At 38.7% G+C, this 9,479-nt stretch overlaps 1 long non-coding RNA gene across 1 annotated transcript; it reads right to left on the bottom strand.

Annotated features, from left to right (window-relative positions):
• Window positions 1-965: 965 nt before the first annotated feature.
• LOC122064467 lies at window positions 966-4,530 on the bottom strand. Its single transcript, XR_006135718.1, has 3 exons — window positions 4,445-4,530; window positions 3,512-3,583; window positions 966-1,167 (listed from the first exon to the last, which is right to left on the bottom strand). It is a non-coding gene; the product is annotated as an uncharacterized LOC122064467 (long non-coding RNA).
• Window positions 4,531-9,479: the final 4,949 nt, after the last annotated feature.

Genomic DNA, 9,479 nt, shown 5'->3' on the forward strand with positions numbered 1-9,479 from the left:
ACTATAGAAATAACATATTTTCCCAATCCTTAAAATATATATAAAAAAAATAAAATAAAATGAAATAAAAATGAAAAGGTCAAGCCTTTAATTAACAAAATTTGACTAAAATGCAAAGCAAAAGAGATCGTAGAAAATTGTCAGACTGTTTGTGATCATTAAGGTGGTCAATTATTCTGATATTTCAATGTTATTATAGACTTAGTTTCTCAACGTAAGTATCTAGAAGATCACATTTTTAAAATAGATTTTTTTTGGGTTAATTTACAATGACAAAGAATGAATAAAGAATAAATTTCTTATCAATTTGCATTATTTCTACTAGCATTCTCCCTAGTGTTTGAAGGTGAAGGTTCCTTCAAGAAATTAGGATCAAGTCTTATTGTAAGGTCATCCATATATAAATCCAGAAAAATGAACTATAGACTAACACTACAATGAATCATGACTCATCATTCATTAACACAACAAATCATTGATTGATATACATGGAATCATTATGATTATGAAGGTAGGTCTACCAAAAATATAACATGCAGATAACTTAATTATGAATATATAGAAATTAAAGTATACATTATACGTATCCTCAAGAAGAGTGAAATGATGTCATGAATTACGTAAGCATAGATTTTTGGGACTTCATCTCATTCATCTCCGCACCTTGCTGTATAATCTGCTCTTTCAATTGCATATTCTCTAAGCTAAATTCTGAAATATGTTGGCTTTACCTTTGAGCATGTAGTCCTTCTAAGCCAAATACTTGTTTTGGGGTTACTCCACAGTAGCCTTATACTTATGCACATACCCACGTAAATACGTCCTGTTACTTTGATGAAGGCTTTATCATTAACAACGTTGTCTTGTTGTATTTCTTTAGGTAGAGAAATAAATTCCTCTCACATATCTTTTTGCGTGTGAAATTGAACAAGAAAATATAAGATAGGACTTGCTTCCATAAACAATCACAAACTAAAATGACAAATAAAGTAAATAAAAGACTAATTAAATAGTTAGAGAAACAAAGCATCAATAACAACAATTGTGCTCTGTTTGATAAACATAACATCTTCTTCGTGGACATCATCCATGGGGTGTCTAAACTTCTTGTGGTTGCAGTCAAACATTTTGAAGATTGGGAGGCTTTTCTTTCAGGTCCTCGTTACGCTGAAATATAAAATAAAAATAGTAAGTGTTAGAGACTTTAAGGTAAGAGAAAGTCAAATTCGATGTAAATAATGATTATATAAAATAAAGCACTTATCATCCTCTCACGTATGATGTCATATGAAGTTTTACCCATCCTATTGTGCATTTCTTTATTTGGATTTATTTTCTTTATTATATTTAAAAAGCTCCTGCAATAAAATAAGGTATCATTTATTGATTTTAATTCCTTAAGGTACTTAATGCTAAAACCATAGTCATATATATATATATATATATATATACTCATGTCGAAGATGACAATCCGTTCATCTTAATACTTTGCTCAGTACAATTTATATATTATTGCCACAATGGCACAACCATTCAATTAGTAAGAAATATCAACAATAACATGTTTATAAATTAGTCTTACTTTATGCTTTTTATCATCCCACAACTTCATTAGTGAATGCCATTGTTCCAATGGTATAAGTTGAAGAATAATATTTGTCCTCTAATCGGGGGTGAATCATACTAACTGTAAAACTTGGCCTTCAAGTCACACTTATGATTCTTCAACCGTTGAGCTAGCCCATCTAAGCACCATGTCTTAGAAATTTCAAGGATAATAAATTTGGCCCAAATAATTAAAAAAAATTAATAAACATCACATGGTTAGTTTATCCAACTAAACATTTTTTTTATATGATATACATAAATATAATATATGAATGATATTACAGTTACTGCTTTCCAACAATCTTCTTTGTATACTTGTGGTATATTTGTCCACTTAATGTACGTCAGTGGATAATACAAATGGTTGCTTGCTAATAATCTAATACATGTATTTAATTTAACGGACGATTTGCCTTCACATGGTTATCCTGACTCATTTATCTCAATTTGTATTCTTTCCCATCAGGCATATTTAAAATATCATAGGACTTAGTTCTTCTCCTTTGGCCTCTCCCCCTTTTTCTTGTGAAAGATTAAGTGTCACACCCCACCTCCACTCGCCTTAAGGTTGGTGACACGGATATGCACACATATCCACAATCCATCTAGGATTCACGATATACTACTTTAAGTTCATAAAGTTATGAAATGATTCTACGATCACATAGATAATAATAATCAAAATATACATAAATAGTGATGTCTAATGTTATTTACTATATTTACCAAAAGTAGGTTTTCACAATAGAATCAAAGTTATAATTATGACCCTAGGTCTACATTTGATATGTAAACAAAAAAAATAAAAAATAGAAAATGATACTCTCATCCTTAATGTGCTTAAAATGCACAATCATCACATATGCATCCTTCTTTATGCTTAGCTATCTCCTCATCCTAGAGATCTGGCTCCTCCGCCACAATCTCTGGATGGTTCCTTAAATCCACATCTAAAAATGGGGCAACAACGGGGGTGAGCTTTCACGAAGCCCAGTGAGGAGTAAACATACAAGCAATAATAACAATCAAGAAAATGCAACAATTATAAATATCAATGCTCAACCACAACAAGATGAATGCAATTAGATGGATGCAATGACATGATCTGATTATTAACTAACAATTCTAAGCAACAGATTCTAAGTCCAGAGTGGGTGTCAGTGCTATTACAATATACGTGGTATCCCTAGTTACACATATCTGTTATCAATCCCCAAGGATACAAGCTAGTTACGAGTTAGGAGCATACCAGTCCCTATATGGCTACTTCAGTACTCTGTAAGCCCTTATTAATAATCTTCCATAATACCACTACATCGAATCCAACATCGCATATAGGGCATAGCCACCACCGAATCCAACATATAGTGAGGGTTTGTCACGACGTTGACATCCCCACCACCTTAGTCACCGAAAATCATCCCCAACCTCAGACCATTGGATGGTAGGATTAACCAATACATAAACCCCTATTGGCAAGGGTTGTTGTATTAGGGTGGTTTTCCTAGCCCAATGCATTCTATCATAGTATGAGTCACATCATAAATAAACTCACAACACCCTGTGGGCGTACAGTGCCGGAACCCAACTTTTGGCTACCCTGAACCCCACACTCACACACTATGGGTATGCAGTGTCAGAACTAACCTTTGGCCACTCTGCATCCCAATCTCCAAAATGCACTCACACATACATTCACCCTGGGAATTCAGTACCAAAACCCAACCTTCGGCAGCCCTACATCCTAATCACACATCCACATGCACAACCACAATTCATACCATCATGCCACATCAACATTCTCCACAAGGAACATGATTATAATATATATGCAAAATGATATGATCATCCACATTTGCAACATGATGTAAACATTCCATAAAATCACACAATATTCCCTCACCTTGAATCTCAAGTGTTAGTAGACAGCCGATGACCTCGTGCAGTGTTGTCCCTTCACTTCTTGGTTCTACTCCTAGGATACATATGATTTCTCAGTAAATTAGTCAATCATAGAGGGTTGCCTATTCTAGCTTTGTTGCCTATTTTACCTTGCTTTGAATGGTTTAGAAGTTAGGTTTGGAGGTTTTGGAGTTGGTTTATGGGTAGATCACTCTTACGCACTTCACCTAAGTTAAGTTTAGTGTAATTAATGAATTAACTAACATGAAGCCACAAGATATACCAAACCCCCAAATTTTACAAGTCTAGGTTAACCAAAATTAGGGAAATTCGGTTGGGGTTTATGTAGTGACCACCAATGGTCTATGTAGTCACTCCAAGCCACCATTCATGCTTTTGATTTAATTTTCTCCAACCCAATTTTGGGTTTGAATGGTTGGTTACAAAAGATTTGGGAAAAATTCATTATCTAGGGTTTAGTTGCCCAAATTGGGGTTTTTAGATGGGAATTTCATAAAGGAAAGTTCATAAACTCAAATTAAGCCACCAACCTAGTTAGGGTAAGTCTCCTACACCAAATTACCCTTCCAATTTGTAGTCTTAACAAGTGGGAAGATGAGTTTTAGGAAATTTGAGAAGTTTCTCCATTTATAGGTTTTGTGTTGCCCAAAATGGAGGTATGAGATGTGGCTTTCTATGGAGGAGGTCCATACACCCAATGTGAGTGACTAATCTTGCTAACTAGATATCCCACACCAAATCCCCCAATTAATTTGTATATTGGGTAAGTGGGTAGGTGAGAATCGACTGGGTGGTTCCCATTAGCTCAATAGAGAGTAGAAATGGGAGGGAGGGAGAGAGAGAGAGAGAGAGAGAGAGAGAGAGAGAGAGAGAGAGTAGTGTGTGTGTGGAGAGGGGTAGAGAATGGTCTTACCTTAAGGATGAAGACCCTAACTCCCTTCCTCCCTCTTCTCTTGCTCTCCTTCTCCTTCTGATTTTTTCTCTTTCTCCTTCTCCTTGCTATTATTTTGGTAGGTGGAGAAATGAATGGCAAAGGCTTCTATTTATAGCCACTTAAGCTCCCTAAGAGCTGTTTGGGAGAAAAATGGGTTTTCACTCATTATTGGGTTAATCTATCATTTGAAACTAACGGGCCCACCTCATGGTGTCCCGATACATTAACCCATCCCCCAGTAGGTTGTACCAACCAATGGGGTGATTTTGAGGTGCACGGGTGAGAGGGCATGGGCCTTACAGCCAAATAACCCGATTTTGGCTGATATACTTCACCAAAGGTGTTCATCGGTGGAAGTCGAATTGGTCCCTTTGTGTGGAAATGGATATTTAAGTTGAATGAGGCCTTTCTAAGGTGTTTTTCAGTGTGTGGGCCCCATCTCTTTGTATATTTTACTGTTAAGGCCTTGGAAATTTTGCTGTGAGGTGTGAGAGCTTGGACTGACCTTCTCTTCTGTGTCTGGAACCCCTTCCAACTATTAAGGCATGAGTAGCAGGTGCAAGTGGAATCGTCCTTCCTTTCCCGAAAAAAGACAGCTGCTATCCAGTACTCATTGGTTCTAGTGTCCTCCAGTGCCTCATTTGTACATTTAAAATAAGAAATTTTAGGGTACAGGTATAACATTAAGAATAAGAAAACAATAAGTATTGAGAACCATTATGTTTTATATCAATTTTAAGCAATGGTGTACTTTTACCGTCACTATATATCTTTGGTGACAGTAGAATTTTTTTCCCATCGCCAAAAATGTGTTTTCTTGTAGTGATACAAATTTTTTGCACATAAAGTTTTGTTTCTCATAATAACTCCAATCCTATGGGTTGTAATTTTTGGAAGATTATTTATAATATGTATATGCTATTTTTCTTTCTATCTATGTAACAGCAATTTTTATTTGTGAAATTTTATCTATGGAAAAAGTGGTTGAGCATGCAATTTCTGCCCATCATATTGTGTCTCTGATCCTTCTAATTGAAACTTGTAAGTTCTACTTAGTTTTATTGTAATGACATCTTGTAGTCCTCTGTGGTTGTCATTTTCTTTCATAAACCAATTTGTCATTCATCTCAGGCATATAAAATCCTCCCCGATTGGGCTGCGAACTCATATGTTATTAGATATAGAAATAGAAATCTTGTCTATTCTTGGGATCTTCCACTTTTTTTTTCTCCCACTCCAAGTTTGGATGTATCATCCTTTGTTCTTTGTTTCTTCTCCCCCTCGTTTTGATGTATCCCTATTTTTTTTGGTTGTTTCGCCCCTTGTTTTGGATGTATACTTATTTTAATGGTTGTTTTGTTTCTTTGGCTAATGACTTTTCTCTTGGCTAGCTTATATAGTGGTTGTGTTGTGTATTTATTTCTCTTTTCTTTACTATAATTTTTGCACTCACCCAAAAAAGGAGCATATGTCTATATTTTTCTATCTCATTAGCTTTAAAACACTATCTAAGAATTTGTAATTTGGTTTACAAGTTTTTTATTAAAGATTAGGCCTACTTATGAGTTGTGATGCCTTGGAAAGTTGTTGAGAGGAACCCTCTAAAATAAATTTTAGGTTGTGGGAGACTCTATTATTGCAGTAAAAGTTGTCCTAGGCTGCTTTCACGTCCTGCAAAGAGGAAAAAACACAAGAGAATGAGCATTGGGCTGATCCGACGAGGGACTCTCCAATGCCTAAGTCAGACTTCTAAGAAAAAAGATAATTCCAATTAGAATGGAAAAAGATCGGTCCCCTAGAAAGAGGTTTACCTGGATTTTTATAGTTGAAGATGGCAGCCATTGGGTGAGAGTTCTGCTTTGGTAGATTCCTGTTGTAGGTAGGAGTCTAAGAATAGTAAGTGTTGTAACAAGAAAGCAAATATGGAGGATCTTATAGTTATGGGAAATCCTCGTAATGATCATATCCCAGGAGATAAGGTGAAATACCCTTCCTTCTAGAGAAGATTCATTATGTTGAGAGTCCTTTATAGACTAGGATTGTCTCGTATCTTGTGGCCCACAAGCTAGGCTTGGTAAGCCTTTACAGGCATATCCTGGTGGAGATGATCCATTAGAATCTTAGGTCGAGTGGCCTGAGTCGAATGGCTTGGTTGCAGAGCTACCTGTCCCGGGCAATGAGCTGCATGCCCGTTGTCTGTTTGCTGAGTACTTGGGACCTATCGTTTAGCAAGGACCTAATGTAGTTAGGCTTGTGCAGTGGTCTGAGCAGCCACATGGTTGGATATGCGTGTAATGTCCTCTTTACGTTGGTACTGGCCCAGCCACTCGACTACTGAATTCCCTTTGGCGATATAGGCATGTCGGCTTCTAACCTAAGTACTTTCTTCAGTCTGGGTGGATGACCTCGTAGGGCTTAGACTATTCAGCTGGACTGGTATATCTTGGTCCTGCGGCCCATTTGGTTCTTCTGGCATGTTTTTACTGGTTGCATATTTTTACCATAACAGTTTGACTCCCACTCCTGCTGAGCTAACTTGAGGGCGGTTGGATATTTCAGGTCATAGAATCTTGTGGCCAAGTCAGTGGTCCCCTTTTGTTATGGCTGAGTGCCATGGCTAGTGAGGAAGTTAACCACTTCAATGGCTCAACCCTTCGCCTTCCGAACTGGTGCCTTATTTACCAATTAATGCACCAGATTTTCCGGGGGTGATACTGAAACATTGATAGCTTTTTATGATTGAAGAGATGCCTCTTCGACACATTGATGAATAGAGAGTTGCCACATCAGTATTCTTGCTGCTAGACTAGCATTTGGGGAATGAATTGATGTGCCCTGTTGGGTTGGTTCACACCTCTTCTTATGATAGGTGTATTTTCGTCGGTTCAACATTAAATGCCCACACTTTCTAGGAGCGCAAGAAATGTCTTTTTAAGGTTTTCACTATTCGTCTTCTCCATCTCTTCTTCATTGGCCTTCCAAGAATTCACTGCTTCATCATTTTTCTCTCTTGCTTCTCCATGATTTTTGGGGCTCTTATTCTCCAGGACCGCTATGGTTGTTGCCATGCTCTCTTCCTTCATCGAGGGTTCACTTGCCTCCTAGTAAGTTTATTTCTTGCTTTCTTTATATTCTTTAATTTTTATTTTTTTTTTGCCATTGCAGCCTGTGGCTTCTAACCAAGGGCTAGAAGCTGAAAGTCTGGTAGTCTCTACTATAGATAAGGCAGGCAACCCGTTGCGTCTTCTGTCCCAACTTTGCTGGGTACTCCTTCGGGGAGTAATGTTGATTCTGATGCCATATCGGCTTTGGCTAGGGTGTCTATAGAGGCAGGTCCTTACTCTGTTGTTTTTGGCTTTTAGAAAGGTAGCGGCTTGGTTTTTGCTTCCATGAGTTCGGGGTTTGAAGCCTTGAAGCATCGCAGTTGTCTGAGGAAAGAGGACCTTGTCAGGGTTCAATCCTGCTATCACATACCCGACTCAGTGATTCTATGGGATTCGTTGGAGAGCAAGTTTTCTTGCACACTGCTAGCGTATGAGTTATGTTTGTATAAGGAGTTTTTCAGGGTTGGACTATGTTTTCCCATCCATCCACTCATTGGGGAGGTCTTTGCATACTACGGCGTTAGCCCCTCTCAGCTTTAGTAGAACGGTTGGCGTAATTTGCTGGGGTTTTGTGCCTTTGTCGATGGACTAAAACTTTCAACATCCTTTTCTTGCTCCTAGCTTGTTTTCACCTGAACTTACTTGGTGGTGGACGGGGATGGTACACTTGAGCCAACGCTCAGGAGTTAAAGTTATGGAAGGGAATCATTCCTCAATTGAGGGATAGAAAACCCGATTCTTCTTCATCTCTGGGTTCGAGGGGTTACCGATCGACAATAATTGGTACGAGCTAGATATTTCTTCCTTAAACACTTGCCCTACTCTCATAGCTCTGGATGAGCAGATTGTCCGGGGTAGATGGACTTGGGTTGGGTAATCAACACCGCTGAGCTGGGAGATGATAGTTTTCTTGCTTAACATGGCTTAAGTCCAGGTGATCTACTTGTAGCTTTCCTTTCCTTCATTTTTCATGTGCTAATCTTATGTTTTTTCTGTATTCTCGCTCAGTTGTCCCTCTATTCAGGAGGCCTTCACCCTTCATGATGCCCAAGATTAAAGTAGGGGAGAGACATCGAGGGAGGAGCAGAGCCAGAGATAGGCAGAATAAAAAATCTTCGATTGTACTCTTGAGGGACAGTGAAACAGGAGGAGGACTGAGGTTCCATTGACCTACTTGTGGAGGGGGTGGTCCAAGCCTGCGGCTCTCCCGCAGGCCACCGTGCCCCCATGTCCTGCCCAAAGATGCGTGGGGGGCTTATTTCACGGGGCTATCCACCTCGGGTATCTTCTGAGAATAAAATTAAACATTTGGAGTCACCACTTAGGTTTAGGGCCTAGGACCCAGGATGTGGGCCTAATCCATTCGGACAAACCCAAGATTGACTTGGTTTGGTCTAGAGATTAGGGCAAATGCTAGGTTATGAAGTTGGGAAGGTGTTAGGCACCCACTTCACCCGGTTGAACCGTTCTTCCTATTAGATGCTGGTTTTCGAGTATTCTCCTTCTCTTATGTCCTAAACCGCATGCATGACTAAATATTAATTTATAATACTATACATGCTATTTTAATGAAGGGTCTACATTATGACTACTTTGTTAGAAGATATAGCTAATGCTTCGGTGGCTCTAGTGAGGATCCCTGGCTCAGACAGGACTGACCTTGGCTACTTGCTCCTCTCCTTTGGGGAATAGGCCTTCAGTAGCTCTTCGAGCTTTGGCACACTCCTCGAGGGTGGTGGAATTTCTTCACCCCACTTCTCCTACTTCCTTCTTTCTTCTCTCTCTTTTCTCTTTTTTTTTTCTTCCTTGGCCATGCCTTGGATCTTTTCTGGTGTGTTTAATGTGGGAGAAGAAGACCCTATTTATAGGTGTCAACCCCTTCCCCATACGGTTCTCCAAAACAAATCTAC

Source organism: Macadamia integrifolia, unplaced genomic scaffold (genome assembly GCF_013358625.1).
Source record: "Macadamia integrifolia cultivar HAES 741 unplaced genomic scaffold, SCU_Mint_v3 scaffold1663, whole genome shotgun sequence".
Taxonomy (NCBI): Eukaryota; Viridiplantae; Streptophyta; class Magnoliopsida; order Proteales; family Proteaceae; genus Macadamia; species Macadamia integrifolia.